Source organism: Anopheles arabiensis, chromosome 2, assembly GCF_016920715.1.
Source record: "Anopheles arabiensis isolate DONGOLA chromosome 2, AaraD3, whole genome shotgun sequence".
In the NCBI taxonomy this organism is placed as follows: Eukaryota; Metazoa; Arthropoda; class Insecta; order Diptera; family Culicidae; genus Anopheles; species Anopheles arabiensis.
The window spans coordinates 49,460,479-49,469,030 of record NC_053517.1 but is presented as its reverse complement, the minus strand read 5'-3'; the positions used below and the strand labels follow the sequence as shown (position 1 = coordinate 49,469,030).

The following is an 8,552-nucleotide window of genomic DNA, read 5'->3' as shown; positions in this document are numbered from 1 at the left end:
TGTCTGCCGATCCCGTTTTCGCTCCTTTTCCGTACCATAAACTCTTTCCAACTCCTCCTCTTACGGCCTCTTCTTACTCCCGAGTAATTGTACTCTTTAGTCAGTAAGCACTATTGTTGTAACCCAACGTGGCCGAGCAACTAATAAAATAAAATAAAATAAAATAAAATAAAATAAAATAAAATAAAATAAAATAAAATAAAATAAAATAAAATAAAATAAAATAAATAAAAATCCTTCTCCTCCATGCGTCGCTCAAACACGCCAAGAGCGTTTGCATCCTCCGCTCGGATGGTTCAGGACTCGTGTCCATAGAGGACCACCGGGCGAATCAAAGTGCGATATATATATCACATTTCGTGCGGATCTTCAAGAATTGATCTAAGTACTATCTACTAATTTCGATTGTCGTTTCGGTGTCAATTCAAAATTTGTTGAATTATTGCTTCCCAAAGAGATTAAGTTCAAACATTAAGCCAGGAATACTATTCAGAAACAAGTGTTCTGTTAACTAACATAAGTAAGAAGCTATCAGTTGTGTCTATAAAACCATCAAAGCATATTGAACAGCATTGGTATCGTTTTAGGACATTTGCAACAATTTAAGAACACAAAAACGAATTATACCATCAAAGGCGTTTGTAGTTTGTGTTAATGCTGTAGAATCCGCTACAAACAGCACACCCTGTCACATTTTGCGCCTTTAAAGTGATTTAACGCTCCAGCGCGCTACCGTACTCTTCGCATCGTCTCAATGCTATCTGTCACCTAATGCAATGGCGGTAGATGAGTCGTACCCCACGCACGAACACGCCATTACCTGTTCCAAGCAAAGAGCTCTGTCGCATCCATCCGCATATTCGTCTGTGACACGCATATTCGCAAAAACTGTTTTGCAACAACCCTAAGCTAATGCTTTTCCGCACACCGTCGCCACTAATGGCCCGCCACCGTTGATTACGAAATATGGTCCGCCGGTTTGTCCGGGCTGTGTTTGCTGGCTTTGCTGGGACAGTTGCCGCGCGTAAACGCGTAATCATTAACATGTGCGCGGTTGGCGTGATGTTTCGGTGACAACCGGGCAGTAGTAGTAGGCGAGAGTCTTTCAGCCTACTGCGAAAGCTTTCGGACAGTTCTGTAACTCAAATGGTTAAGAGAAAGGGGTTGGGGTGATGATTTACACGTTGCCTTCCGTCCCATTGGTTTGTGCTTCGCCAGTCGCGATACAGCCAGACGCAAACGGGGGTCACTGCAAAAAACTACGCCGCAAACGCTTGTGAGCTCCCTCCCAGAACGGCAGTGCCAAAGACCTGTTGGTAAGGGGTGAGAATTGTGCAACCAGGCGGAACAAGTGAATTGTTTCAGTCATTGTGTGTGTGTGTGTGTGTGTGTGTGAGTGTGTATTGGTACGGTGCAATCGACACCAACCGTTGTGTTCTAAAGGGTGAAGAGCTGGTTGGCTTCTTTGGATTCTTCTGGTAGCAGGAATCGGTTTTGCCCGAACCGTCCGCGGTGGCTGACCTTATTAAGGGACCGGGACATCTTTCCGGGGAGGCACAGCTTGGGGCTTATAATTGGTGCGCATCGTCAGGGCAGGCGCAAAAGCACGGTCTACGGCCGAGCTAATACAACGTCTTGATTAGCATCGAATGTGCTGCGCTTGCTGGGCATGGGAAGCCGCACGGCAGGTTCTGGGAAGATCGACGCTTCTAATCTGGGAAGATGCAGTGCAAAAGGAAGCCATGAAGTCGGCGCAGTTGTAGCAGTCGAGGTGAATGAATTGAACTGTGAACTTAGAAGCGGAAGAAGTGATTCAACCAAATGCCATTGCCCATTTAAAAGGTAAGCAAATGTTGTAGCAGCATCATTTAATGTCTCCATAATGTCCCGATTCCCTGTGGGAACCCTTGTAAGCACGTATTTAAATCACACTTGCCGTATAAATTACACAAATGCTGCAGAAATCCGACCAAAAACCATTACCATCCGTCGAGGAAAGGGAAGTTTCCGCAAAACGTTTCCTGTTTGTTGTTGCTTCTCTCCATCCCAACTTCGAAGCGATGTTTGGCATCGCTTCGTGTGAAGATTTGCCTGCTACAAGTGGTTAATTTGTAGCACTTTTCACATTTTTCCGAAACGGATTTTGGATCCGACCAAATTGCCACAAAAAATAAAAACAGAGTGCAAACCCGATACTATTCGGATAGGAAGCGGACATTTATTTCCTTTCCCGCCGTTCTGTGGGTTTTGCGGTTAAAGCACGTACGAGAATCGATTCCCTTTTTACGGCCCAGTACGGCCGCCGTTGCATGCGGGAAAGCGAAATCCAACACTCTGCTCCACTGCTTGGCAGGTTCGTGGAGTCCATCCTAGGGATGGGAGGGGGGACTGTTTCAGCTGTGTGTGAATTTAGCCGAATGTTAAATCCCATGCCGACAGTCAGCCCATCCATGCCGCGGGATAAAATTACGACTCAGGCCCGGGGGGAGGCGTTTTGGGTGGACCAGATTACTCTGGTCAGGGTTTGCGAATTGCTGCGAATGGTTTCATGTTTCTACGCGAGCGCGATTGATGAACGGAACTATCTCTCGCCAGCCCGCGATGATTGATTGCGCAGGATGATAAGTGTCCGTTGTGGGGCAGATGGGAGGAAGCTCTGTGCTGCAAAAGCTAATGGGAAGGACACTGAGCTCCAACCGGTGAGTGGTTATTGAGAGTGCAGATTCTCTTTGTTTTACTTTTAGGGGCAGATAGAAAGATCAACGACCCAAGGAGGAGACTTAAACATGGGTGGGTTTGTGTTGTGATAAATTTAGCCACAGCTACAAGAATACCCAAAATTGCAAAAAATCTGATACCAGGTAGAATGAATATTCACCACTGGATGTGTGTGTGTGTGTCTGTGCTAAGGGAATTGGGCAGCTTGATGAGGAGATTTAAAATCATTTGGTCAAGCATTAGTAAGAATCGCGTTTTACCGTTGTAAAAATGTGAAGCATGGTGATGGTTGTTTATTGTTGTTTTTTAAATTACAGTGTGCATCACAAGTTTAGTGACCTCTTGCTTCATTTAGAGGCTGCTAATTGTTGGCCTAAATTATTTATCGTGGTGGTTTGGTGTTCTATTTTAGTCCTCCCCTGCATTACAAAGCGTAGAAAAGACGTTGTGTTTATCTAAACGGCAGTTCTATGCTCTATTGCAAGGAATTATCAATACTATTTTTTAACATGCAGTAAATAAAATATGTTTTAAAACTGGTACGGATCAAACGCTTGAGCTCATATACGCAGGGTTCAATATCTCGTTATGGGTCAAGCTCACACAGAGAGCCAAGCTCACAAATGTCTTAGGTATGATATTTAAGGTACTACGATTATTGTGTCAAGTGACAATGAGAGCAATAGACATGAGACCACTTTTGTTTAAAGAGGCTTACCGCGAGATCTAGGGGCCGAAAGAATCCATGAAAAATGGATGTCATTCGTTCAATTTAGCTGTAGGGTGAGACAGACTGCATTTGTCACTTAGCAGATCGTATTCTGCAGACGCATATCCCTTGACTTTAAAGTGGTTGGCTATGAATAATACAGCGGATCAACTTTCCTGGAAAAATGATATGGCTGTTGAGGTCACCTTGAATGAAGTGCAACTTCTATCGGACACTTCCGTGACTACTGTTTAACTTCCCTCTGTAATGGCGATGAGCAGGAAAAGGTGGAGTTGTATCTGATATCGACCATCCGGAGATCAGGATGGAGAAACCATTCTTGTATGATTTAACAACATGCCCGCCATGGGTTCAAGCTTAGAATGGTGTTTGGGAGTCATTGTTAGACTTGCGTCCGAAATTCGCGATCCTCTATGTTTGAAGTCACTGTACAGTAGCTGGGTTCGACCTACCCTGGAATACACCACTGTTGTTTGGTCTCCTCCAGGCTCGACAGCGATGGCCAGGCTAGAGTAGTCTTCGTGACAGACTTCCCCTCTAAATCCCAACTCGCCGGATCCGCTACGGTTAGAACGACCATGTTCTCTGAGCTCTATCGGCTTGCATCAACTCCTACCACAATGTCCCAGTGTTCCGTTATCGTTTGCGTCTTTGTGAGTCCCCTTCTCTCTCTCTCTCTCTTACACAAAAAGCTATCCGTCGGCTGAAAAACAACTAAATAATAATAATAACTAAGTAAGTAATATAATAAGTAAGTAATAATAATAATTGGTCAAGAATGGAGGAGCACGACTAGAAAATGAAATTCATCAAATTGTTACTGAGTTGGGATAACGAATCGATGCCTTGTAATTGGAATCTCGACATCTATCCCATATACAAGAAGGGAGACAGGTTAGATTGCAACAACTACAGGGTGTTACGATATTAAATACCGGCTATACAATATTTTCCCTGATCCTTCAGGATCACATTGTCTGCATGTCGAAGAGATAGTCGGAAAGTATCAAAGAGGAGTCCGGAACGGATAATCAACCACTGATCAGATCTTCACCATGCGGCAGATCTTGGAGAAGATGGCTGAATACAGACACATACCATCTCTTCATTGACTTCAAAGCCGCATGTGATAGCATAGCCAGGGTAAAACTGTTTACGCTAGTGTCGGGGGCCCTAAGCAGTAAGAAGTGTTGAGGCCCCTTTGTACATGATTACTGGGGGGTACTCGGCATTTGTATTTGATTATGTAACATTTCAACTTAAATTTGGTTGCTGCCGGACGGGGGGGGGGGGGGGTACTTGAGGTTTGTCTAGCGCGGGGCCCCGGAACCTCCATCTCCGCCCATTGGGCCCTCCTTGCTACAGTGCCATATTCTATCAACTGTTATGGATAATGGACTAAAGATTCCGGGGCCCTCGGTGACGGGGCCCCCGCAATTGCCGTTTAGCCTTACCGTTAAATACGCCACTGTGTGATAGCATAGCCAGGGTAAAACTGTATGACGCTATGAGCTCTTTTGAAATCCCGGCCAAACTGATAAGGCTAGTTAGAATGACTATGATCAACGTCACTTGTCAGGTAAAGATGGATGGAAAACTCTCATGGCCTTTTGCTAACACCAAAGGTCTGCGCCAGGGAGACGTATCCTATTCAAATCGGCGCTAGAGAGGGGCATCCGTGACTCGAGGGTGGAGACTACGGGAACCATCTTCTATAAGGCAACCCAGATCCTGGCATACGCTGATGATATAGACATCATTGGTCTGCGGCTCTCCTATGTAGCAGAAGCCTACCAAGGGATCGAGCAGGCGGCAGAGAACCTCGGACCTGTCATTCTACAGCTTGAGAAATCAGTTCACCAAACGAACCTGTCGTCGACGCTACGACCTCCGTCCGGGACTCCGTATAACACTCCGTCGGCTACGTACCGGTCGGCTCCACATACGACGGCTCCGAGACATGGACTACGGCTCCAAACGGCTCCGACGGCTCCTCTTAGGCTCGGCTCGAGAGGAAGGCTCCGAAGGATTTCGGCCCGACGGCTCCGAAAGGACCGACGGAGGAGCCGCTCCAATGACGAGGCTCCAACGGCTCCGAACGGCTGGACGGCGACCTCACTGTCATACAGCGTATCAAGCTCGGAAGCGATTCCGGCCGTGGGCTGGCCATCACTACTATGTATGAAACCAAGGGATCGACAGGCGGCAGATAACCCGGACCTGCCATTTACAGCTTGAGAAATCGTCCACAAAGAACCTGTCGTGAGGACGACCTTTCTTCCTAAAACAAAAAGCTTGAGCTGGACACTGTCCAAATCTGACGAAACCCTCTTTGCCGGGTTCGAGAAGACTCAGAAGGATACTTGGCCCCGTAGGCAGGAAACCTATTATGAAGATTTCGGCGAACTGAACTATCAATCAATCGATGTACATGTTGTACGCATGGAAACGGAAACGACCCAGCCCGTAAAGTCTTTTTAAGGCGTCCACAAGGACAGAAAAGGCGTGATAGGCCCAAATTGAGGTGGCAAGATGGCGTGGAGGCGTCCGCCATTAAGGCCAAGATAACGGACTGGCAGACGAAGGCGCGAGATCGTGAACGGTTTCGGACACTCCTGGATCATGCCAAGACTGCAAAGTGGTTGTAGTGCCGGATAAGTAAGTTAGTATACTAATTTTTCTATGAAAATGGGAATGAGCTGATGGTATTTTATAATAGGATTCTGTGCGGCTGTATGATTCGAAACTCTCTTTGTACTTGGTTCTTCTTCTTCTTCCTCTTCTTTGGCACAACAACTGTTGTACGAGTTGACAACTGTACCACCAGACCGGCCAACTTGGTTAGTTGATCCAAAAATAGTTTAAAAACTACTTTCATTATGCACGGTTTAACTACTTACCAACAAAACCAAGCATTTCAGAGGCCGTTATATGTAATTTGCGTGTCTAAAAGTTGCCATCATCAATATGCAACAAGCAAGCCTTTTCCTCCTGCATCAAGCGCTTCGAGAACATTAAAAATAGATTAAAAGTAACCTGAATTATTATGCTGACATTTGATGGACAGTGATGTGCTGGACCAGTATCATCACCTCCCAGTGTAATCCGAAAAAAGCACTAAACTTATACATTCACATTCCTCACATACACAAATTCGGTGCGGCTCTGCGACCGAACTCCGCATAAGTAATGTGCGGAAGATGGAAAAGATCTGGAACACAGTACTGTTGCATGCCAGCCGGCATCGCCACAGTCGGGATGCATTTGCAGTGGAATGCAGTAAACTGCACAAAACGTGACCGGACCCCAAGTCTGGCGAATGCCGGGAAGAGAAAGCATTGATTTGTGTTGGTGATGGTCGTTAAATACACTCGGGCTTATCCCAGCCCAGTTGTTTTCGATTCATAAAGCATATTGACTCGCGGGTATGTTAAAATAGCGTTTTCATAAAACAACGTGACGTGTATTGTTACCCCGGCGACTCATAAATGGTTCTCTTTTGCTGTTTGGAGTTGTGTTTTTTGTGTTTCTGGTTTGCGGGGTCATTTTGCGTTCCCTGCCGACTCTGGAGTCTGGTGGTGGTTCATGTAAACATGTTAAAGCTCAATTATTATACTAGCGAGACATGTTCGATGGTGCATTGCGGTTCACACGCTTAATGAGCTCTCTTTTGGGCAGCTAGGTGGGCTCATTGGTGATGAACGATAGCAAACGCTTTCAATGTGACGTTATCGAGATTGTGGTCCTCTGTTTGATGTATTATTCTTTGGTATTATATACACATTTTCAAACGATCATAACTTTACTTCCCAAATGGCGTTAAGCCACAGGACACATACACACGCACACGCCTGTTGATTCGCGTGGTGATTACGATCTTTTACTCACCTGCAGCTTGAATGGTGAGAAAACTGAACCCCGCTAACGGTTAGAGCCGAGCTGTGATTGAGCTTTTGGGTGGAAAAGAGCAAACAGAAGAAAAAACAAAACAACACAACTTTAATGCTTCTGTGGTTCGTTTGTCAAATTTTCACATCATTCTGTGTACTACAGTTCCCTCAAAATGATTCCTCACCGGAGAAGCCGGCGTGGAAGTTGGACTGGCGGGCCGGCCGGGTCCAACCATAATTGTTGGTTTTGCCGCCGCAAACCGCACACCGGGAGGTCAGTTTTAATGTGCCCTCTTCCGAGCCGCATAGGATGAGTGATTTTAAATGTAAAAATAATAATTATATTTCACTTTAGCGAGAACGCGAACGACTGGAGAAAACACAGCCGCAGTCGCAGTTTACACCCACTCCGAGTGAAGATCTTCATGACGATCTTCATGTGACTTGTGTCGCGAAAACGCATCTTGCTTATCTATCGTGGTGCGCTGGTGAAAGTGTAGTGCAAACAGAAGCGAAGACATTTTAAAACGCACTCCTAATTCGCAGATCTATGAATGATACATTTGGTCTAATGAAGAATGATACTTTACACAGTTCACATCAAGATGACAGTTACAATGGTTTCCTTTGCTGTACACAGACTTTCGGAGAGTTGTATTTATGTTTAAATCTTTTCCACTTTAAAGGACAGTTTTCGAAGTAAGTTCAATTTCCATCCATACTGTTCTTTCACAGCAGGAACTGATCATCTATTTGCGTGGTACAATAATTCGAAAAAGTTTTTAAGGGTCTACATCAGACATGTCAAACATACCGCCCGCGGAGGTTATCAGCCCGGGCTGCGAAGACATTTGGCAGTTATTTGCATGAAGCAGCAGACATAGATTGTAGATTATAATAAGACAAGAAAAACAGTTGTGCTAATGTTGTTACGCATTGGATGAAGGCTTCAACATTCAACTTAGTTGTTCGAGTAATTTACTCATAGTGGTTTCTTTGACCAGGTACCTGCAAAGATGGCGTGTAGCGCGTGTTTTTTTAGTCCAAGTGGCGGCACTCGTATGACGGACTCCTCATATTTTCACCCATTTTATGACGTTGAGGTCTTTTTGGACAGTTTGGTAACATTGTATTGAAATACCACTTTCTTTACTTCATTGATGAGGGTACTCTTAAGCCATGCTTCGCAGAAAATTAGACCAATGTCTTTAAAA

The 8,552-nt window shown here is 45.2% G+C and overlaps 1 long non-coding RNA gene across 1 annotated transcript; it reads left to right on the top strand.

The window, feature by feature from the left end:
* The first annotated feature begins 1,417 nt into the window (after positions 1-1,417).
* On the top strand, positions 1,418-7,933 carry LOC120896451. Its single transcript, XR_005738427.1, has 3 exons — positions 1,418-1,842; positions 7,343-7,612; positions 7,694-7,933. It is a non-coding gene; the product is annotated as an uncharacterized LOC120896451 (long non-coding RNA).
* Positions 7,934-8,552: the final 619 nt, after the last annotated feature.